The sequence below is a fragment of the Onychostruthus taczanowskii genome, unplaced genomic scaffold (genome assembly GCF_017590055.1).
Source record: "Onychostruthus taczanowskii isolate IOZ18803 unplaced genomic scaffold, ASM1759005v1 scaffold4, whole genome shotgun sequence".
Taxonomy (NCBI): Eukaryota; Metazoa; Chordata; class Aves; order Passeriformes; family Passeridae; genus Onychostruthus; species Onychostruthus taczanowskii.
In genome coordinates, this window is record NW_024501459.1 from 19,904,738 (window position 1) to 19,928,562 (window position 23,825).

The 23,825-nt window shown below is 41.3% G+C and overlaps 1 protein-coding gene across 1 annotated transcript in view; it reads left to right on the forward strand.

Moving 5' to 3' along the window:
- Positions 1-23,825, forward strand: part of SDC2 (syndecan 2) — a 60,224-nt gene that overhangs the window by 23,469 nt on the left and 12,930 nt on the right. The window lies entirely within an intron of this gene.

A 23,825-nucleotide genomic window follows, 5' to 3' on the forward strand; every position in this document is an offset into this window, starting at 1 on the left:
TTCTGCAATTTATTAAGCTTTATATGAGTTTCTTCCTAGTGAGTGAAAAGAATTGCAGGTATTTCAGGAATCCATGAATAGCTATTTCATTATAAAAGGCTAATAAGAGGGGAGCATTTTTTTCCTGGTAATCTGAGTTTCAAGAGAGGTGAGTACTGAGAGCTCAGTGTTACAGTCTCCTTGCTAGAACTTGATACTTCAGCTGTGTAAAAGAAAGCTGTAGTCTTCAATGAGATTGCAAAGAGATAAAAATACAGATCCACGCTGTGTCAAGAGTATTTCTCGCCACAGCACTGAGTGAGCACTGAGGTCTCTTTATCTAAACCATAAGTGACAGCACTGTTGCCTTCAGCATGACCAAGAGCTAAGGTAGAAGGAGGAGGGCTGGATAACAAGTTCCATTTGAGTGCCTGTAAAAAGTAAACAACTAAATTACTTGCAAATTCTATAGCATGCTACAAGTCCTTCTCTGTTAAGAAGCATTAAGTAATTCTGATTTGGAAAGACATCTCAGGATGACCATTTTACTTTTTAGAAAAGGAATTCTGCTAGATTGCTTTGTGTAGTGAATTGTGGTAGCTGCTGTGAGAGCCCTTCAACCTTAATGCCTTCCTTTTAGGAAGTGGTATTGGTAATGGGAAGTTGTTCAGATTAGGTTATATAGGTGCCTGGTTTCTATCAAACAGCTTGGCAGGAATTGCTGCATTCTCTTCTAATAAATGTGTTCCTCTAATGGCATCTCTTTCTAAATACAATCTCAGATGAGATGCTGTAGTACTACTGTTTCATGACTGTTCTTAAGAGCACTGCCTTTAAAATGTGGAGGCTTATTGTTCTTCAGTTTATTTATGTTTAATTTTTAAGCAGGGGTTCTCTTGAGCTAGGCACTCAGTTTTACTTAAGGCACATAATAAGTAGGTATTAGATGTGGATGATTGTTTTACTGGCTATGGATTTTCACAGTATAATTAAGGTTAATGTTTTCCTAAACTTATTTGGTTTTGTATCCTTTTCCATTAGTGTCTGATATAAAAGATAGGTTTGTATGCTACCTCTGCTCTATTTTTTTTTCTAATGTGATTTAATTATTTCTGAAGGAAAAAAAAATCCTTCAGGTTTGACTTCAGTGTTTCCACAACCCATAACCTTAGAAGAATATGCTAAAGCCTGAACTTTCCTTTTTTTTCTCTTGTCAGTGGTTGTCAGGAACAAGTTCCCATAATTTAAGGCTTCCTCTCCAAGAGCAGTAATATTATCTGTGCTTTGGATTCAGCAAACACAAGGTGGAGTGTCATGGTTTAACCCCATCCAGCAACCAGCCACCAAGTGAGATCAGGGAGTGAAGAGAAGCTGAAGGGTAAAAGCTGGAAAACTCGTGGCTTGGAATGATGACAGTTTAATAGGGAAACAAAAGTTGTGCACACAAGCAAAGCTAATCAAGGAATTAATTCACTACTTCCCATGGGCAGCCATCCCCAGGAGAGCAGGGCTCCATCAGGTGTGACGGTGACTTCGGAAGACAAACACCATCATTCCAAACATTTCCCTTTTCCTCCTTCTCCCCACTTTATTTACTGAGCCTGATGTGGTGTTGTGGAAGAGCTCTTGGTCAGTTTGGGTCACCTGTCCTGGCTGTGTCCCCTCCCGTATAACCCCAGGCCCCTGTCACTGTGGCAGTGCGAAAAGCAGAAAAGGCCTTGGCTGTGTTTAAGCCCTGCTCCACAATAACAAAAACGAGATTGTTAAAACTATATAGCTATATTGTCAGCCCTGAGTTCAGCACAAACTCAAAACACAGTCCCATACTAACCACGGTGAGGAAAACAAGTTCTATCCCAGCCAAAACCAGCACAGAGGGTTTTATTACAGGTGCTGAAGAGGCGACATCTCTCAGTCAATAGTTCCAACAAAATGAAGGTGTTTTTTTCTTCCTGTTGCCAGAAGTGGCCTTAGGACTTTGCTGTTTAAGAAAGTTATCCCAAATAACTAAATCTAAATTTATGTGTAGTAGTTATGCTGGATCAATTTTGCAAATAATGCTCATTCCTTCCTTAAGTAAGAGACATTTGATTTAATGTTGCTGGTTCAAAGCAATATCAGGAAGACTTGCTGTGTATTTTAAAACAGTAGAAACATTTAGATGATGTCTTGCTTTGCACAGGAAAAATTTTAGGCCCAGATAATAGAGTTCATTGAGCAAGTTTAAACTTGGAATGTGTTTTCTGCCTATGAAGGACAGAACATAGAGCAAGCAGCTTGCTTACGACTTCTGGATACCTGGGACTATTTCTGCAGCAACCACACTTCTTGGCAAAATCAAAGAAATTTACAAGTATAGCAAGTTTTCTAAATTTCTAAATAAAGACTTAAAAAAATTCCTCTGTTCCTTCCCCCATGCCCCAGCCTGTGCTGTGATCCTCAGGCAGTTGTGAGGAGTTTGTGTATTGTTTTTTGTTCATCACAAGAGGTACTTGTATTGAAAAGAAATTAAAAGCCCCTCTGGGAATGGCTGTTCTGAAGGAAGCTGTCCAGGCTTCCTAATTGTATATGCAGTAAAGCTGATGTGATACTTGCACAAAAGTTAATTGCTCATATGTTTAATTTAATCACAGAATTCAAGCCTGTCAGGGAATTAAAATCTGGGACTTGTCCTTTTCTGGTGATAGCTGGACTTTGTGAATGGGGTTTTGAATGTGTTTCTTTTGTGTGTATGTGTGTATACAGGTTTTTGTGTTTTTTGGTTTTTTTTTAATCTAAAATTGTTCTTTTATCCCCTTTGGAATTATTGCAATAAAACAAAATACCTATTTTTTAATAGAAGTGAATGAGGTATGGTATACAGTCTTTTTTTTTTTTTTTTTTTTTTCTTCTGACTGCCTGGACAAATTAAATTCTACATACCATGCTGCAGTGTGTTAGTAGACAGCCTGATTTATGGTTGAAGAAAAATACCATTGCTAGTGTTTCTGAGAGCCTGGGAAGGAAGGAAATAGGTAGCCTTTCTGGTTGGTCTTCAGTGGAGTCCTCTGAAATGCTTGGATTTCAGTCAAGAGAACAAAAGCCCTCTTGTTGGTTTGTGTGGTTTTGGGGTGTGCCTACGCCCTAAAAATGTCGTAGTAGGATTTATTTTGGAAGCCTTATTTGGAGCTTTCATCACCACCTTGATGAGGAAGGGAGAGCTACTATCGACTCCCCTGTCTGGCCAGTTCTGGCTTAATCCAGCCAAGACAGAAACACCAGTAACAGTCTGGGCAAATTCTGCCTGGACCTGTCTTTCTGGCCTTGAAGAAAGAATGAGATGTTCACCGAGAATTTTTGCTGATGTAAGTATGGCTGATGATCTGTACAATGGGAGACTCTGGAAGTAGATCTGCCTGTGTTTTAATACAGGCTTCACTGTGCTGTCTTCAGCTGCTCATTTTATATAAGACCCTGTTCAGGATTGCAGCCTTCAAGTCCTTCCTAACATATTTTTCATTATGGCAAAGGGGAGGAAGATTGTTCCTTCTACAAGAAGCTGTAGCTGATGCAGCAGCCTGCACTCCCACAACCTCTGACATGGATGTGTTGGATGCAACAAGGGATGAAGAGACCTTAATGATCTCTAGGAAAGCTCCATTAGGAGAGCTCACATGTGTCCCTTCACTGGCGCAGGGAGCTATTGCAGATTTTCAGGGCTCTCTTGCAGAATCTCACAGAAGCAAGGATCACCAGTTTAAGCAAATCAAAGTTGTAGGGTGGAGGGCGAAGATTTGGTTTCTTGGTTTTCTGGTTGTTAAAGAAATTGTTTAATAGATTTGTGTTACAAAGACATTCATGTTCTTTTCACTTCTTGAAGCAGTAGGTTACTTAAATTAGCTTTGAAGGTTTGGAAACTTTCTGTGCCTGGCATTTTTAGTTAAAAGAACCACACGATGGGGGAAGAAAATTTCTGAGCGTAGATCTTGTATTCTGTGTAATCATCTTGCACACATGGGATGCAGAACTTTAGGTGAATGTCTGCTGCTGTGAGGAGTAGGTGGGGATTTGGCTCTCCAGAGCTTGCCTTACAGTGCTGGGGTCCTGCCACTGGACAGTGATAAGCTGAACTTTGTGTTGCAAAGCTGAGCATTCCAGAAGTGTTTCAGACATCTGCACAGCTTCATTCAGGTCTTTTGTCTTGTATGCCATAGTCCAGTCCCCAGTTCAGAGAGAGCTTCCTCCTTCTGCCTACTAATCCAGCCCTCCCAGCACAGGACACAGAAGACAAATAATCTTAACCTTTTTGTGACACTTGAGATAGCTTCTGCCGCTGGGAGGCTTGCACGGTCTAGTCCTGGAAGCTGTGATGGGACCTGCAGGAGGCACTTGTCCATCTGAAGCAGGAACTGGGAACAGGGCAGTGTGCCTGAGGCATCTCAAGCTGTGCTAGGTGCCTGTGTTTAGGAAGCTCAACAGGACTCCCTTGGCCACAGCTACAAGATTTCCAGTGATTAAAATAGGATTTTGAACATAGAGCTCAATACAAATACCTGCCTAAAAGTAGGTGTCTCGAAGCTGAATGCCCCACTTCAAGCCTGGCCCTGTGGGCAATTTGGGCTCTCTAGGAATGGATTTTAAATTCTCCATGCTTGTTTGTGCTTTTTCTCTTTTCCTTTTTCCCTGTCGCTGATGAACAGCAATGGTACTTCAGCTTGGGGCCAGGAAGCACACCAGTATCCTGTCATTGCCTCTCAGACATTTGTTGGGAAGTTGCTTTTGTATAAATTGTCTTGTTTTGTTCTTGCCTTGTTTGTTCCCACAGCCTCCTATTACATTAGGACAGTTTGTCCCTTCTGGAAGGTTTTCTAAGCCACTGTAAGGTAATTTCATCTGTGCTGACCAGGACACCATTGTTTGTAAATGCATTACTTGCAGGTGTCCTTTGGGGGTTTTCGTACTGTGTGGGCATTTATCAGTAGCCTGCGTCTAAAGTGAAGAAGGTGGCACAGGAATAGGAACCGGAATGCTGTCTTACACTAAGGGAGTAAGTTCTTACTGTCTGCAGGTAGAATAGGTGTGCATAATTACAAGAAACTTCAATCACTCTTTAACACAATCACAACTCCCTTTTAGAGGTTGGCTTTTCTGCTATTCTGTAACTGATAGGTATACAAGGTCTTTTACATAGAAGAGAAGGGTGAATTTTGAGCTGGTTTGACTGGTTTCTGTCCCATGGCATGCTAGATAAAGGATGTTTAATTTTAAGCCTTAGTAGATTATACTTCATTCTCATTGTGCATGAGACAGTACAGTAAAATACACAGTGTGCAGGTTTTACAAACCATTGCATCCTTCTGGGATAGCACAAATCTGTCTTGAGTGTGTCTTGAGGATTTGAATGACTGTATCACAACGCAGCTACTCCTTCGGTTTCCTTTCCTCAATGTGGCACATGAAAAATCTTGTTTCTAAAGCATTATTTTCAGTGTGCATTCTCCTCTACATGCTGGATGGCATTTAGAAGGGATCTGTGTTACTATTGATTTCATGACTGTACAGGGTAAAATTAAGAAGTGTAGGAGAGTTATAGTTCTCCAAGTGTGGAACAACATAATTTTCATATCTGTCAACAAGTGACTATAAGAAGCAGAGGGAAAGGTAAAAAGTTTACCTGGAAGAATTTTTTGGCATGTAATGCTGTGCTAATTATCCAGCAGAATTGGTTTTCTATACAGCCAAGTCTGCACATTTCATGACAGTGAAATCCAGGTGCTTGTATAGCTGGAATAGCTGCTGTTGTACATGGCCAGAGAAATACAGCTGCTTCTAGCTGAAAGAGCTATGCAATCTGGAATTATGCTGTGGTTGCTATTTTTTCCCTTCCTTATAAACTGTCCAGAGAAATGAGTACTTGCTGTTCCAGCCCTGGGACAAGTCACCTACTTGGTTGGGTTATACTGTGTCATTGCAAATGAACAGAGGTCTCTTACTGAAACCATCAGTTGCGCAAGTATGTGTCTGGAGCCCCGAGTCATGGGGTTTGGGTTTTTATTCAGCACGTCTCATGGCAGCTCTGAGATACTGAGGGTTTTTCAGAGTTTTGTAAATGTGCTGCTGTCACAGTAATTGTTCCCTTGGAAGATGCAGATAATATGCTGGTTTTGTAATGTGCCTCTCTTACCAATATTCCAAAACTTGCTCAGACCTACTGGAACCTGATGTCATACATGCTATTTCAGTCAGTTTGGTTCCCTTGCTTGCCATGTGCTGGAAAGACTGTTCAACTGTTAGCTGAGGAGTCTGAATTCAAACATAAAATCAGGACTGTGAGCACCCTGCTGGAATATGCCTCTCTCCATTGATGTGTAAAAGGACCTTTTGGTCTTAAATTTAGCTGCTCTGCATAGAAGTAAAATCAGGTGCTTGAAATGCCTTGTCTCTCCGCCTCCTCAGTCTCATCTGAGAATGCCAAAGCTCTGAACTGGATAAACCAGCATGAGGCCAGTGGATTCAAAATCTCAAGTGAACTCTATCTGTAGTGAATAAACTTAATTGTACATAGGTATTGAGAGGGAAAGGCATGTGTATGTGACTCTTCAAGGACTTGCTTTGATCCTTTGTCTCCCTGTGCCAAGCAGAGGGACACAGTGAGTAGGAGTATATGCAGATAACATTGGAAAAATACATTAGGTTTCATCCAAGGCTTATGTTATGTTTCAGGCTGTGGAACTTCCTGTGGGGCTGGCTGAAACCCCCATCCCATGTAGGAGACACCATTGAGGTTTGGTGCTGCCTGAGTGAGGAGCAGTGCTCATCTTCTGAGCTCCTGGTCCAGCCCAGCACGCTGGGCATTTGCTATACTCTCAGAATGTATTGATTAATAAGTTCATGGGGAAGGGAGTGCTTTTAAAGTAGTTGTCAGCTGAGACATGTGAATTCAGCCACTGATACCCCTGTTAGGGAGAACTGTTTGACTTTTGCCACATTGAATTGAACGGTGTAACCTAGTGTGTTTGTGGGACAACCTGCATGACCTCTTCAATAAAAGCAAGGGTCTCTGTCACATGAAGCCTGGCATTGTAGCAGTGGTGAAGGTGTCACCTTTTTGGTATCAAAGGGGTGAACAAGTGGTTATGTTAGTTATGCTTTATATACCTTGTCAGACCTGCAACAACCTGTGCACAGTAGAATTAAGGAAGGTGAAAGGCTGAGCATTAATCCACTCTGGAGGCCATCTCTTGCATAAGAGGGATGGCCTGGGCCTGCTCATGTCCAGCTGAGGCAGCAGTGTAATCCAGGTGTGACCCTGTCACAAGGTACATGGAGCCTCTGGGAACTACCTGTCTTTAGCTCTGGCCTCACTCCAACCTGGGTCAGAGTCCCCATGTCTCCTTCTTGGTCTTCCTCTGCTTAAATGGAAACACCTTCAGTTTTCTTGAGCAGGGACATCAGCTGCTGATCTGCATAGCTTTTCTGGGTAGTGTCTGCTTCCTAGAGCAAGGGACACTTACATGATAAGCAAAATGTGTCAACAGAGATTGCATTGTTAAAAGAAGTAAATCCCCAGCATCACAGTCTTAATCCCGCAGTCATTACAGTATCAAGCAACAAGTCTGAGAAAGATGTTGAGATTGATGCTGTTGCTTGGGATGGCTTCCCAAGCTGGAAGCAACCAGACTCCGTTGGTGTCATGGGACCACAGCTGCATCCTGTGCTTTCGCTGAGCACCTCTCTTCTGAGGTGCTGAGTTTTCAGAGAGCAGGAGGATGAGGGCTCTGATGGGTTACTCTGTTTTGTTTTGGCAAGTCCTCAGGGTATTTATTGCAATGGTGCATTCAGAGAGGAAGTAAAATGCCAAATAGCTGCCATAACTGGATGTTTCACGGTACTTTCTGTGCTTTGCTTTGAAAACACAAGCCTGAGACTTGATGTGTGCCAGGATCACTGTGAATGCAGACTGAATCTGTGTTTAATTCCTCTTCAGTGTTGGGGTATAAATAAGAAGTATGTGCCCTGGAAATTTTTCCATCTACTTGCAGAGAAGCAGTAATGGAAGCTCAGCATTGAGACTGATTGATTACTCACAGATTATAGAGCAGAAATTGTAGACAGTTTTACTGTTTAAACACTGCTTGGTATTAAACCACTTTTATAGCAGATTGGAAATGCAGATGTCCATTTAATCTGTTTGGCTCCTTCAGTGCTGCATAATGTCATGAATGACAGCCTTCTCCAACAAAATGGAACCTTCAGCTGTGTGATTCAGTAGGAGAGGCTTGAAAGTCAGGGAGAAGCTCGCTCCTTTTAGTGACTCTTTCACTGACATGAACTTTAATTTATAGCTGATAGAGCTGATTATAAATTGATAATGGGATATCCCAAGATATATAGGATATTATATATCTTGTTTATACATCAATAATGGATATTAAGTTAGTTTCCTAAAATATTGTAAGATAGAGCAATGAGGTGAGATATTCTAAATTATACCTTTATTTAAATCTCATGTATTGATTTAAAAAGAGAACAGACAAAAAAATGAGTACTGTTGCTCCCTCTATATGTGGTCTGTATGTACTGAGGTTTTGTGGTCGGATCTTTAAGTGCCACTTTTATCCTTTTATTCAGCAAGTGCCAAAGGACTGCTTTTGGCTGTTCGCAACCCAAGTGCTTTCCATTTTTTGTTACCTCTGAAATGTGGCACAGAGAGTAATGAATGCAGAGAGGGGAACAGCACAGCCCTCTCCCATCCTCTCAAAGTGGGGTTTCAAAAAAGCAAGTCCTGGTGGCTGGCCAATGACTTGCTGGGCTTGCGTTGGAGCTGCCACAAAGCGAGTGGGGACAAATTCGTGTCCAGTGGGCATGTGCCTGAAGATAGCTCGCTGGAAATCTCTCCACAGCTTTCTGATGACAAAATAAGTTTTGGGTTTTTTTCTCTCTGAATGCAAATGTTGGGCCACTTCAAACTGGCCCTGCTGGGAAAGTAATGAAGAAAATGCTGCTGAAATTTTCTGTAAGAGCAGGCTGCAGCTTGCCCAAAGGGACAGCTTTGGCTCCTGGTGCCATTTGCTGCCTGCCTGAATCCGGTGGCTGCTGAGATGGTGCATGTGAGGAGCAGAAGTGTTGCTGTGGTATGGCCAGTAGCTGCTGGCACTGTGGGCAGGGGTCAGGTGGGATGGACCTTTTCTTCTCCTTTCTGCCCCATGGCCTGTCATAGAAAAGGGAGCAACCTCCAAAGCAGATTTTGATAATATTAGACCTGCAGAGCATGGCTTGGTCTTTTTAAAATTGTAAACCACTTCATGAAGGACATGGTGTTTGGGGAGAAAATAAAGAGCAAGTTCTGCCTTTCTGGGAGGCATTGAGGCTTCTGACACAGACCTCATTCCAGAAAGCGAGACCTGGGGCATTATCCCACTGCTTTCCGCTGTGTTTTATGTCACTTTTTTGGTGATGTTCTTCATAACCATTCATTTTCCCCCCTTCAGACTAACTTAAAAAGAATGAAATGGAGGCTTGTTAAGCCTTTCAGTTGCACACATCTGAGCTGTAAGCCATTGGTAATCGGCTCTCCCAGCCCATTAGAGGCTTCCCAGGGGATTGCTGCGTGGGCCTGTGTGTGTGCACATGTAATTAGTGGAGGGAGGACAGTCCCTGTCAGGAGCTGGGCTGGGGCTTCGGTCTCCAGAGGGGCCCGTGCTCTGTCAGGCTGTGAGGTGACAGCAAACTCAGGAGGTGTCAGCATGTCTTGATAAGACAATTTTTTCTGCAAGTGAAGTGCAGCTATGTATTTCACTGGACAAGTATCATTACTTTATGTGGGATGTGTCCAGTACAGACTCATGTTTCTTAAATTAAATGGCTTGATGACTCTCCTTTATCAAATAACTGTAGCTATTCTGTTCCTCTGCCTAGGGTCCTTGTTTATAATGTCATTATGAAGTGGAATGAAGTGACATGACTTTAATTTTCAGCAGAAATGATCTTTACATTCTCAGTTCTCAAATGCTGCTTGGTCATCATCTGTCCTTCTTCAGTTGTTGTCCCTGAGAAAGACATAAGAAAGTGTTATTCTGATCTTTTCTGTCTTGTCAAAGCAAATAATCAAATGCTGCCTTCCATGATGTGACATGTGGCAATTGCCTCCTTATGTTCTTCCTCATCTTGCCATAAAAAGCTCCTTCCATTTGTGTTGTTTGAAGAATTGTATTTATTGATAACTTCTTGATCTAACTTGCTCATGTATGTTTATGAGGAAACCTGATTTACACGCTTCTTGCCCTACCCTTTGAGGAGTGGTTTATTCTTGATCACTCCTGTACGTTTTCTACTAAAATAACATTACATGAGCATTCTGTAGTTCTAGCTGCATAGATGATTCTGTTTAAAGGCTGTTTCAAGTTGCATTGCTGTCATTTGAAATGCACTTCTTGACCTCTGTTTTCTTAGATGTACACATGCAAGTTTGCACTAGGAACGTTGCAGAACTATTGTGCATTGTCTTGGAGTGGTCTGAATGTCTTGCTGTATGGTCTCCCTAAGCAGAGTTTTTACACCTTCCCTCTTTGTCCTTGGATTTTTTTTTAAGCTCATAGGATCTGGGGAGGTGAGCAGGTTTGTGCAAGGTCAGGTCTCTTAAGCAGCTGACATCCATAACACTTAGACTGATGAAACCCCTTTTCCTTTGTTCCGTTTCTAAGTGCTGAGTGACCCTTTTCCTGAAGCAAACAGAAACAGGAGCTAAGAAGCTTTCTAATGCCATCAGTGTAGCTACCTTTTTTATTGCTTGCAGAGAAAAATGTGTGATTTGAATTAAAGTTTTGTTATTAATCTTGGGATACCCTTGCAAAGTGCAATTGCTTTAGACATATCTGCAATGAAAACTTAAGGGAATTTGTCCATTTGATTGACAGCTATATGGAGCAGATTATGTGCTGTATTCTTGAAGCAGAACTGTTGGAAATAAGGTGCAGATAATTGGAATACATCTGCACTTTATCTAGAATAACACAGGATTGACAGGTTACTTATTCATTTTGTCTGCTATTTTTGCCAACCTTTAACCATGTTAAGTAGCAGAAAGATGTCAGTGCTGAATTACTTAGTTCCATTAGGACATTGGTTAAAAGCTGTTTTTATGGTACTTGCAAGCATTACAGAATTCATAACTTATAACACATCCATTCTTTCCATTCTCTCCACAAGGTACAGGTTTAACAAGGAAACAGGAAAGTTGATCTAATACCCAGAAATAAAATAAACACTAGCAAAGACTTTGTGGATTAAAGTTTAAATCTCTTTCTTTTACCTTTCTCCCTGGGCAGCTTCCACTTTGTATCTTGGTCCTCAGCTGAGAGTCTACTCATCGAGTGTGATACAGAAATTGGTATCACATCTAAATCTTCTCTGTGCCTGTGTGGGCCGTCAGGTTAGTAGATTTTATGATGTGCCCTTGAAGTAAAACAATTTAGGTCCTAGTAGTTCTGATGACACCAAGGGATAGTATGGGTTGCTGGGCACACAAGCTTTCAAGATACGAAGCTTCAGAGTAAAAGGACAAGCAAGAGCTGCTCCCTCAAACAGAATCGCCTCATAAATATTTTTGTCGGTAGAAAACTAGAAGCAGCATAGATTTGACTGCTCGACTGTGGCTGTTCATGAGTTACATCCAGGGAAGACTGCTGTGCTGGCACTGGCCTTCTCTGTTGATACCTCCAGGCACGAGCCTGCAGAAGACCATGAGATTGCTTTTTGATGTATGCCGATATGTATCAGGTTGAGATTTGCTTTTCCTACCATGCCAAAGAATTCTGATCCTCAGGCTGGAGACCTTTATCTCATGAGGGATTTAAGAATTGAGCAGAGTGTTCAGGGTTTGAGTTCCAAGTATGAGAAATTTACCTCTCTTTATAGTTCTCTTCCTCAGCCCCCCAGCCAGGTAATGTATTTACTTACTCAGTAAGTAAATACACTTGCCAGGTTCTGTTTCTCCACTGTGTGTATGTATATATATATATATATATATATATATATATACACAAAGAAGTCAAAAGAAAGTGTGCAAGTTAGAGAGCATGGTCCCAAAACCACATGGATTCAGTCTTTTTTGTCTGCTGTGCATTCCCTTTAGGATGTGGCTCAGGTGCATGGAAGAATTCCTGGCAGCAGGGCAGTGATCTGTAGGGTATTAGAAAGCATAACAGGAAAGTGGAGGAAAAAAAGAAATAAAAAGAGAATTTGACAGACCTCACTCTGGTTTCTGCTTAGTTGCTCCCTGTTTTGTGCTGTATTGTAAGCTGTGCTTTAGCAATTGTACAGACAAAGCCTAACAAAGAGACTTGCTTGCTGGCAGAAAGTTGCTTAAAATAACTTACTGAGGATAAAGAGGCTGCCCAGGTCAATAATGCTGTGAAATCCTCAATGTGTAACAGCTCCCGGAGGTTTTGTAGGCATATAGATTTTTAAAAGCTGTAGACTGTTGATAAGGCAGTAAAGATTGTAGAGTGGTGCTAACCTTGTATTGATGGTGCTGGGACAGATATACGAAGATTTGAGATTTGGCTATAGAAATACAGAAATCTTTGTTCCCTCCAGCAGAACTCTGATTTAAAGTATGAATGCTAGAAAGAAAGATAGAATTCTTCTTTGTTAGAAGATACTTAATACTGTTACAGAGTCTTTGTTGTATTTTACTCTTCAGTCAGATCTATGACTGTTAAAAATGCTGTCAAACAACTTACTTGGCTTGCTTTCCATTGAATCAAGGGAAGTAGATTTGTCAAATACAGTGTAATTTATCCTTAGCTTCATTACATATGTATTAATTCTTTTGGTGCTCATTTTATATATAGCATTATTTTTAAAACATCAGCTGAAGGTAATAAATATAAAGCTTATTTTAGTTCTATTAAAAGTAGTTGCTTTTGAGAACTGGGAGAGATGGTTATCAATAAAACTTCAATTAAATCAACATCTTTATTAACCATGCTTTAAACCAAAAAAAATATGTGCTGTTTGAAAATAGTCCCTTATGTAATTCCAGTTGAAACTTGAGTTTTGAGAAATTCCTATATCTTCAGAGTTTTTTGATCCATGTTCTGCCATGTGCACAACTCACAGGGAGGCAGTAGCAAAGAAAGAAAGAAGCAGGAAAGGGGAAGCTGTCTTGGAAATCTGTTGTCAGCCCTTCCACTGCTTGTGGAGCAGCCCTTTTGTTTCAGTGTACCTTTTGTAGCACAGTTTCAGCCTGATGATCCCAATGTCCATATACATTAGTGGGGTTTTTTAAGAGCAGACATGTTTGATGGTTCTTCTCAGGAATAAGAATGCTTGTTAACTGTTCCAGTGTGGAAGTGCAGTATGGAGGCTCCCAGCAGACTGCCTCACCAAGGCTCTGCCTTGGTTTGTCTTGCTGTGCAGCTGATATGGGCAACCGTGTGGGGAGACATTCCTAACTGTACAGTTAAAATTCGCTTGTAGTGGTTCTGCTCAGTATATCCATCTAGTTTCTAACGCAGCTCTGGGCTGTGTATGTCTTCAGAAGAAATTGTCCCCATTGTTCCCTTGTCCAGTCTGATGCTGCGCTGCCAGCCCCAGAGAGCCCGCAGGAAACTCAAAGTCAAGGGAGGGTAGGAGAGACAATCAATCCTTCCTTCTTGCCTCAGCCCCAGCTGGCTAGGAGTTTGTCTGGCATTGCTGGCAGGATGCTGTGTCCCCCCCAGCACAACCTGTCTGCCGTCTTTGGCTGGGGAGCCAGGCAGGCTTGTGCCGGTGCTGCGCCGGTTCCTTCTCCCTGGTGGTGGAAGGAGGGGAGTCGTGCCTGAAGGGCACCACACCAGACAGAAGACTGCTTCTGAAGCAGCATATCTTGTACAAGCCACCCCATCTCTGATTTCACTCAACTGCTTTTATAGTGGAAGTTATTAGAATGATGTTTTATCCTGTGTGAAGTAAACTCACTTCTTATCTTTGTAGGCATCAAAGAGGATATGAAAACCAAGCCTTTGTAGCAAAAATTCAGTTAAGTAAGACGGGATTAGAGTGCCGAATCCAGCAATTTAATCTTGGAAACCAGTGAGATGAGTTGACACCTGGAAATAGCAATAAAATAATCTTTTTTGTCTTTCTGTTTGGGGATCTGGAATACAAAGAGGTATCTCACACGAATGTACCTGGTGTCTCAATGCTGTCTGTGTTTGCTGTTGGTGTCTGAGAAACCTATACCATTTGAAGGAGTAGCAGTGATACCATTTACCCATCTGGCAACAGAGACTGTGGCCTAATTTAACCAAGTTTTGAATTTACCAGTGCTTTTGACCTAGGACAAGCTAATCCTCTAGCTCTGTGCTTCCAGCCACCACTGAACAAGCTGGAAGTAGTTACCTGAATAAATAAAGTGATTGTTTTCCTGGAGTGGAGAAAGAAGTCAGCATGTCCAGCATGTTCTGGCTAATGCAAAATTCACATTGATCTGCAGTTCAGTTTGCATTTTGCATCATTATACAGTACCACTTTCGAGCACATTATCTTCCCTACTAGCACCCAAAGTAATACAAAGATGATGATTTGGGTGGTTTTTGTATATTTGTTTATAGAGTGATTAATTGTTCTTGTGTTGAGTGCCCAGTCTACATGTTCTGTTGCAGTGAACCTGAGAGACCTGGTACAAAGGCATTCCGTTTAAGCATACTTAGAGTTTATTTTGAGCTCTAGTTTCCTTAACTAAGAATCTGGAGAGCCTGGGATGATATAAATGTGCTACCACCAGCATTCCTCTCCGTTCTAAGAGAAATCCGGGATTTCTCTTAATTTAGTGGAGTTAACCTTCTGAAATAGGTTGCATGTGTTTGTGGGAGGGAGGGAAGTTCCTGCAGCTAATTGCTACAACTGCACACAATTTTAGAAACATCAAGCAGATTGTAGATCTACCAGCAGTCATTTTTCTGCTTGTGGGCATCTGTGGTGGGATGTGACCAGTAATGCTGATGGCTGCAGGTGACAAACAGGAGTGTCCACTGGGGTAGTCACTGATCTTGTTGTTCAGTGAGTAAGGTCCTGTTGAATAACAGATTATGCAGTACAGAACTGGAAATGCTCACTCCTTGAACTGTGAAGTCTGATTCCTCCTCATCTCTGGCAAATTTCAGTTGCTGTACATAACATTTGCTAGCAGTATTTAATTGCTGATTAATGTAACCATAATGATACAGTTGTTTTATATATAACTTTCCGATTTATGCAGAAGGAATGTAACTGATTGAGACAGTTTATTGCCAGTTCTTGCTACCAATGGCAGAGAGATCTTAAATTAAGTGATTACATGTTAGTTGACTCTCAGCTCCTCATGTGGGCTTATTTTGCTGAAATCGGTGGATTGGAAAGGAATCAATATGGGGCTTCCGAAACCTGGTGGAGGTTTGCAGTGCTCCGACTACGATTGATTACAGCTGCTTTGTAGAGCTTTAAAAAGAACAATCTGTATTAAAAACATTATTCTTTGGTATGAACCAGAACAACTCCAAATAGGTTTCCATGGGGTCTGCCCTGCAATTTGACCACTTCAAGGGATTGCAGTAATCACCAGTGGGCCAGGGCAGTGAGGCAGAGGAAAGGCTATTAGGTGGGGAGTTATTGGCATGCATGCCAAAGAGGTTACCCTGGCAGCTTTAGTCATTCATCCACACTCTCAAGAGGAGGGAGGAAAATGTAAGTGTTAGTTCTTCTGATTGATTAGCAAAAAGGATCAGTAAAGCATGAAAGGAGAGAGGAGGTGTGCGTGGAAGAGCCAGTGTGCATTAGACTTGAAAGCACTGACTGGGGCAGGTACTTGCAGTTACAACCTCTATGCCAAAAGCTACCTGCTTCTGCTGTTACTGTCAGACTTGTGACTGGTGATTCAAAGACAGGCTGACCTCTGCATTCAGCATTTTCAAAGGAGTGCATTTAGCTTCTCAGTCATAGCTGTGCCTTAAATTTAACCTGTCTGCACATGGGCTGATGTGTCCTTAAAAAACTGATTAGCATTTTGAGCTGTGACAACAATTTGCATGGTGATTTTGATCCTATTTTTAGGGAAACCAATGGATGCTTCTTGGAAAATGTGCAGGAAATTGCTGTGCTAATTGAGATTAATCAATCTGTGATGCACATTGCTGCTTCTGATGCTGTTTTGCCTGTATATTGCCCTTTAATATTTCAGTGTGGTGTAGCACTTTGGAAGCTGATCCAGCTGTAGCCCCTTTAAAATAGTTTCCCTGTTGCATTGTGCCTACATCAGAGGCAGAGTTGAAGAATAAACTGTTCTTTGCACCGATTGATAACTTGGCATGAAAGCTTGGAAGGGCTTTGAATCTTGTAATTTGGGGATACCCAGAGAAACTTGGATACTAGGCTTCTTCTTCTACATGGGAAATGGAATTCACGTGTACTCTAATTAACTGTTAAGCAGTCTTAAGGTTTTCAAGGTGAAGGAGACAACTGCAGCATTCATTTTTGGGTTTCACATACAAGAAAAGACCATATGGTGTGGAGTTAGAGAACATCAAGCTGGGGGGGGTCACAGAAACAGCACAGCAGTACTGTTTGACTCAGACATCAGACTCTCACTGTTGACATCAGATTTGGTGGGCCCCTCTGTAATTTCTAAGTAACCATTTTGAGGTTGGGGTAAGTTTAATGTGGTCATGGAATTAGGAAGGTCTCTTGGTTGTAACCTGTAACCTGTGCAGAGCTGCTCTTCAGTGTACTATCATGGTGGCAAAGATCCACAAAGGTAAAGGTTGGTTTTTGCAGAAAGTTTTTATAACTGAATGAAGATACTGGTCGCTTTCTCAGGGTAGATGATGAATATATCTTTGGAGTGGTGTAACTATGGTCTCATTCAGCTAGCAGTCCTTTAACACTACTCATGAGCTTGGGCCTAATTTAATAGCCTAGGCAGGCTGTAGGGCAACTGATGTGTAGACCATGGAGGAAGTTTGATCTGTCCTTCATCACAGATGATGCTGTTGGTACTTGAGTAAGGAGAGAAAGCTCCGCCTTGTCTTGCTGCTATTCTTGCTCATCTCCTTCCTCCATCTTCATACAGCAACCTCTGTCCCACCATGGGCAAGACAATTTCTGGGTGAGGACTAAAGTTTGGTCTCATTGTGCATCGAGCAGATAAATCATACACAGCTGGAAGTCAGACACTGTGAAAATAAATGGAAAGAGAGGCTTTTCCCATTGGAATTTATCACAAACAGTCCAAAACTTCAGAGGACATTTATCTTTCTCCTTAAGATAGGACAGACTTCAGCTCCAAATCTGTAAGCAGGCCAAAGACCCACTGCACAGATTGGTGAGTCTTTATAATGGGAAGAAAAACATTTAAGGTTAAACGAGATTTCCTGTTGCCATTTTAAGTTCTGTTACCACACTGTGTACCATACGGCATGTAATTGCACATTAGGGAATATTTCTAAAGGCACAGATGACTGTTAGAAAACAGGCACATGAGTTTCTGTGGCTTCGTGAAGAGTGTGAACTCAAACCTATCAACTGCAGCACTGTAATTTCTTCGGTGTATGGCCGTAAGTGAACAGTAGCTGGCTTGTTGGTGTCTCCTTGCATGCGATGTGTTTTTTTTCAGTGTGAGCCATGACATAGACTGCTGAAATTCCTGACACCAGCAAGAGTTGTTTTATTAATGCCATCCCTGTCAAACACGCCTCTGTTTTGGTAATTAGTCTGGCGTAACAGATTGTGTGCATCCTAAAAGCCAGCATATTTAGACTCTTGGCTCTGACATGAGGCAATCTCTGTAAATCAGCTCTTATGGTAGACTTCTGTATTGTTGAGCACTAGCAGTAGTAGAAGTAGTTTGTAGTACTTGTGTTTATTTTGGGCTTTCTGCCTTTCCTCAACAGCCATGAACGGTCAAACCCTTTCTTTATCAGTCATGAGAGAGTGGAGGCCTAAGGCTATAGTTTTGTGCAGGATCAGGAAGTTATACATGAGGTACAAGGAGCGTGAATAATCTTTCTGGCAGGTGCTCCAGCCGTAGTAGTGGCTCTGCTGTGCACCGCACAGGATGACAGTGCCACTGCGGGCACCAACACCAGCGCTAGCGGCAAGCACTGCACCACAGGGACACCCATACAAAGACAGTTTGCTCTTCCACTCTTACCTGAGCGAGGACAGAAAACGTCCTCTAAGATTTTAAAAATACCTGTGGAAATGAGCTCTCCAGAATGAGTCAGGGCAGTCAAGGCTTGTTATTTAATTGGCCAAAGGCAGCAGTGGAGAAGGGGGTGGCTTTTGCAAATCCAGGCAGTTCCCGTTGCAAGGTTTCACACTGGGCGTGCAGATAGGCACAAGGATTGCCAAGGATTTAAAGCCATTTTGAGGTAAAACTGGGAGATGGTAACTGTTGGAATGATTTGGGGGAAATGAGCAATACATTGTCTTTTGTATAAAATCATTGCTCTCAAACTTGTAAAATTCAGTCTGGGGCCTGGCGTTATGGAAAGGATATTTTGGCTGTGATCACAATTTCCCAGACTGAGGTGCAGGTCAGCTCTCCTCCAGCCAGTAACTGCTCCACTAATATCAGCATTGTGCAAGCAGGATGGTTCCTCCAGGGAAGAAAGTTGGGAGTCCTTAGAGTGTTGTGCTTAAAGAATGTCGCCAATTATTGGTATCTTTACTTCCCAGAAAATCCCACAACCATACATCCCCCACCAGCACTTCCACTGAAGGCTCCACTGTGGTTGGCACAGTGCACCTGAGGTGGGATTTGCTGGGAAGACTTTGTCCTGTGAGTCTTTAAAAGTGGGTGATGTCACCTTGGAAGGAAACAATGGGGATTAATTCTCTCCTTTTCTGCTGTGGCCAGCCATAGGGCATGTCAGTGAAAGGAAAGGCAGACATCTGTATGAAGACAGCTAGTGGTAAACATACCTTATGACACAAAATCCTCCATCAAAATTACATGTATGTAGCTGGATACGTGTGGGCAGCATAGGAAATTGCAGACTGAAGGAGCCAGGAGAGGCTCATCTCTGAGAACCAGTAACACAATGAGAAGTGGAAGTGGATGCTCTTCTTGTTGGCATGTTTCTCTGGAAGAACATGATGTTTTGACGTGAAAATCTGATTTTGAAGTTTAGTACTTCTTTTTTTTTTTTTTTTTTTTTTTGGGTTTGGTGGGGTTTTTTGTAGGTTATTTTTTGGTTTGTTTGGGTTTTGTTATTGTTTTTTGTTTAAAATCATGCCTCTCATTCCTGGACAAAGTTAACAAACTCTTAATGGGACAGTTTCACCTTTCCTAGTGTGATGAAGGAAAGCAAAGAATGGGCAAGCAATGATAGGAATACACCTGCCAGCTTCAAAGTCAGCAGTGCTGAGATCTGTTAGTACTAAATCCTGTTGCGTGGCAGATGATAGTTCCTTTTGCAGGAAGTCTAGAGGGAAATATATCTTCTTCACACAATGCCTTTTCTCCAGCCTTTGGTGGGAACCTCTGCAATGAGTCTCAGGCTTTGGATGAATGCATTCATATAGTTAGCATTCACACATCTAGTGTACAGCACTTTAGTGAACTCAGACTCACCAGCTGAGCATGCTTTTATATAGGCATACATGAAACTGCACTGTGTGTTAATACAAGAGAAAATCTGTTTTCTTTCTCCTTCTTACATGGAAGAACTCTGCCTAATCAACAGCTGTAATGCTTGCAAGTTTTCAGAGACTTCTGGCTTGGATATTTGTAATACGACATCACTCTTAAAGTATTAGTCTCTGGTTCTCTGCATACTGAGTGGGTTACATCTAAAAGAATTCCAGCTGGGGAAAAAGGGAGGCAAAGAATCATTAGTAACACAGCTGCAAACCTCAAATTCTCTGTCCCATGCATATATCCAAAGATAGAGAACAAAAATTTGAGTTCATCTGTAAATAATAAAGTGTTTCCTTCCACGTGTCAGCTACTCATGGCTCCAGTGTCTGAGTTTCAACAGCTACGACAGCCATGGTAGACATTACTCCTTCATTGCTGCTCACACCGGCTCTCTTGGCTTCATCCACATGGCATAAAAGTCTTTAATGTCTTACTCCTAAACCACCCCCATGGAATGGGAGGACTGACAGTAACATCAGGAAAAGGGAATGGCTGTGACAAGGCACTTTGTATTTTTTCAGACGAAATATGCTATCCATTCCCAAACCTCCCATTGCCTGATGATTGTTTTCAATTTTTTGTCATTATAGTTTTGATAGATGATTTATATCTTTTATGAGATGATGAGACAGGAAGAAGGGGTTTTTTTGCTTTGTTTCCTCTCTCAATGTCAAAATGAGAGGTTTGGGGTTTGGTTGGTTTTGTTTGGTTTTTTTCTTTTTAAAATATGTCCTGGATGATCCCAGTTTATTAAATTAAAAATCACTGTAAATGTAAAATACAGTAAAATAAAGACATTGAGATTCCAAATGCAACATATTTTTGGTATGGAAATATCTTTTATCTAGTACTAAATGGGTGCTAATCTACACTACTTCCATGAGATTTAGATTTATGCCAATGTAGCCAATAACCAGGCAGGAATCAGTGATCATTGGAATGTAGCATGTGAAGTATTTAGGTCACAGGATTTTGCAGCTTTATATTCTTGGAATAAAAATGTAAGTGGGTTAACAAAGATAGATGAGAATGCAATCTCTGTCAAAAGGTAACGAGCAGTTTTGTGGCTTCAGGGCCAGATGAAAGGGCTGATAACAGAGACATCCTTGCCTGGTGTTCCTGCCATTTTAATAGGTCTGAAAATAAGGCTGTTACATAAAAGTGACATGAGTACTCTCATTTCAATTGTTAGCCACAGGAAATAGTCACTGAAATATTTGGTCTTTGTAATAAATACTAAAAATACTTTTATGGAACTATAATTTACCAACTTTTTAAAAATTTTCCTCCTAAATTTACCAACTTTTTTTAAAATCTTCCTCCTAAATATATTGAACTGCTGGTACAGACCTTTCTGTGTCCAAGCCTACTGACAACAGATTTGTTTTTCCAACTTGTCTTTTGTGAACATCCTGGAAGTTGTCCATGGACCCCCATGGATTCCCAGCTGACAAGTGAGAAAACATTTCTAGAGCAAATACTAAATCAAGTTTATTTTAACATAGCTTAACGTAGAATTGTAAAGTGTAAAGGCTTCAGTGCTTGGTACTGACTTAAACACCATAAAGTATTCTTTTATTTTCAGTATTTTTCTCTCATTTTTCTATGCTTAATCTTCACAGAATTCTTTTAATGGCTGTGGGGTTTTTTGTTAACTGTTGGGCTTTTCTTTTTATTTTGAACCTTAAGGCAGTTTTTATTCCAAGTGGCCTAAGGCATCTATGTGTTTCTGAGCAACTGGGATAAAAGGTGCAAGCTGTGGGTGTAGAGGGGGTGCTTCTACCCTGAGTCTACAGGCCAGCTTGCAAAGACAGTGCAATGAATGCATTTATCTGTGCAGATGCTTGTAGATTTTTAAGCTAGAATATGCTTCCTTTGCCTTTGATTTGAGAGTATGCATGTGTTCTGCCTGAGTTCCACCAGACAAGAATAATTCGTACTGAAACAGGCTGAACTGAGGCAAGAGGCTTTGGTCAGAGAGGCTGCAAAGCGTCTTCCTCAAGTGGAGCCTGATGGCTGATCTGAATGCATTTGCAATTCACTGTACCATGTATTTCTCCCTGTAGTAAATATTGTGCTGGTTCTATAAGACCGTGGGCAACAGTTGGCTCATTCTGATGGAGTTGTGCCATCCACAGTACTAGATATTAAATGTTTCACATTGTATTCTTTGCATCCTCAGAATAAAATACAACAGATACTCAAATTCCTGCTGAAAGCTGCCCAAGCTTCTCTTCCATCTCTGTTCCTCTGTGTTCAGCTGGTTTAAATCCTGAGAACATCTCAACATAGTGAGAAATGAAAGCTTTTGGCAGCCGAAGAGACATAATTCATTGAAAGAAAGGGAGTGAATATGGTGGTGAGGAGCCTGGCTGACCAGGAACTTGCAGCTTGGGCTGGGTTGGGTTAGCTGCTCATCTGTCTTACAGAAACTGAGTTGTTAGAAGAACTGTCACGAGTAATTTCTGTCTTTTCTGGGTTTTCTGAGGCTGGGAAGAGCAAGAAAGCAGGGTGGTTGTTTTGAGTGGGGAAGGAAAAGTGGGTGGTTTTTTTTTTGAATACTGATACGGCTTGCTTCTGGTACAGTCAGAAGTTGGAAATGGTCTAGGGAATAAATTTATTGTTAAGTTCATATTTTTACTGAACACTAAAAATTCTGGGCATGGTTGTGTGATGCTTCTGTTTTCGTGAAGACTGCCTTTTGCAAACTCAAGCTGTTTCTCACCTCTTATCAAAAGCAACTTCTATTGTTACAAAATTCCTGCATGTAAATATTATTTTTTTTTCCCCAGCGTAGCATTGGGTAATATTCACTGCCTCTGATACGTTTTGAATATAGTATGCCTTTTGTATACTCACAACCAGCCACCTGCATGTCCTTTTAAAAAAGTTTTGTTTTTTCCTGCTTGATATTGAGGAGTGGTCTGTTTTGAACCACGATTGTGTCTGAAAGCAAAATAGGGTGAAGTGGCTTGGTCCATTGTGGCAGCTGGATCAAGAGCAGGATATTTGTCCTGTGACAGGGAGTTGTTTTCCTATACGGAAGCAGTCTCAGCTGTGTCTTAATTACAATACCACCTATACATCTACTAAGGTACTTCATGACTTCCCTTGGAGACATCTTTTAAAGGAATTAAATTTGTGTAATTTTGTAAAGAAATTGTTTGATGGTGACCAGACATCATCTTGAATTTCTGCTTTGGACTGCAGCCAGTTCCAGTCACACCATGTGAACTAACAGCAGCAGAATCAGAGCAGGTCTTTGTAAGCTGATCTTAATAAGGACACTTTTTTCCCCCCATATATCCCCCATGTAAGAGTGGCCATAGGAGGAGTAGACTTGACCAAGAATCACGTGGGTTTTCTTTTCCTCTGTAGAGGTAAACTACAGAGGTAATACTGTGTTAGTTCAGAGCTGTTCAGAGAAGTGTTAGGTATCCCCCATGCAAAGATCTTTTACTCTGAAATACAGTAATAATCAGGATGACCATTCTGCTTTTCATAAAGAATATTTTTTATTGTAGATGAGACTGAAGAGCAGTGTTTTGCCATGAAGAAGCTTTAGACAGGAATCTGTTGCCAGAAAAAAATCGTAAAACGAAATCAAGAATGTCTTCAACAATAATTTTAGATGTCTGGGGAAGACCTCTGAGGAAGAAATTACCTTGTAAAGTCAGATATGAGTCTTTGCATGCAGGAGTTACCAGTCACAGTTTGGTACTTCTTTAGGAAAGTTACAATACATGTTGGGTGGAATTAAAGGGACAGTCAGTGCCATGCAGTAATAAGTAAATGGGAAAACTTTGGGACTTGGAGGAGCAGAATCAAGTGCTTATATGAGATACTGAAGAGATGAATTTTGGTATTGCATTTTATTATTTAGGGTTTTTTTACTCGAAGTTCCATTTATAACTCTCTTATTTTCTTCAAAATTCATTACAAACAGGCGTTGACAGAAGTGCTGGTTAAAGTAATAGGAGTACAATAGTGGCAGGTACCTTCTTAGCCATCCATGATACCTGGCTCTCCCAAGAAAGTTTATTCTCTGTTAAGAAAGTGCAAGCTGAGGTGGAGGAAGACAGTTCTTAGTCTTTCTAAGCCTGAATTGTCAATTTAAAAGGTGACTGATACCTTGTTTTATTTTGAGCTAATTTTAAGAGAATCTCTCTTTAGTGGGGAAATACCTGCAGATGTAGAAATGTGGTGA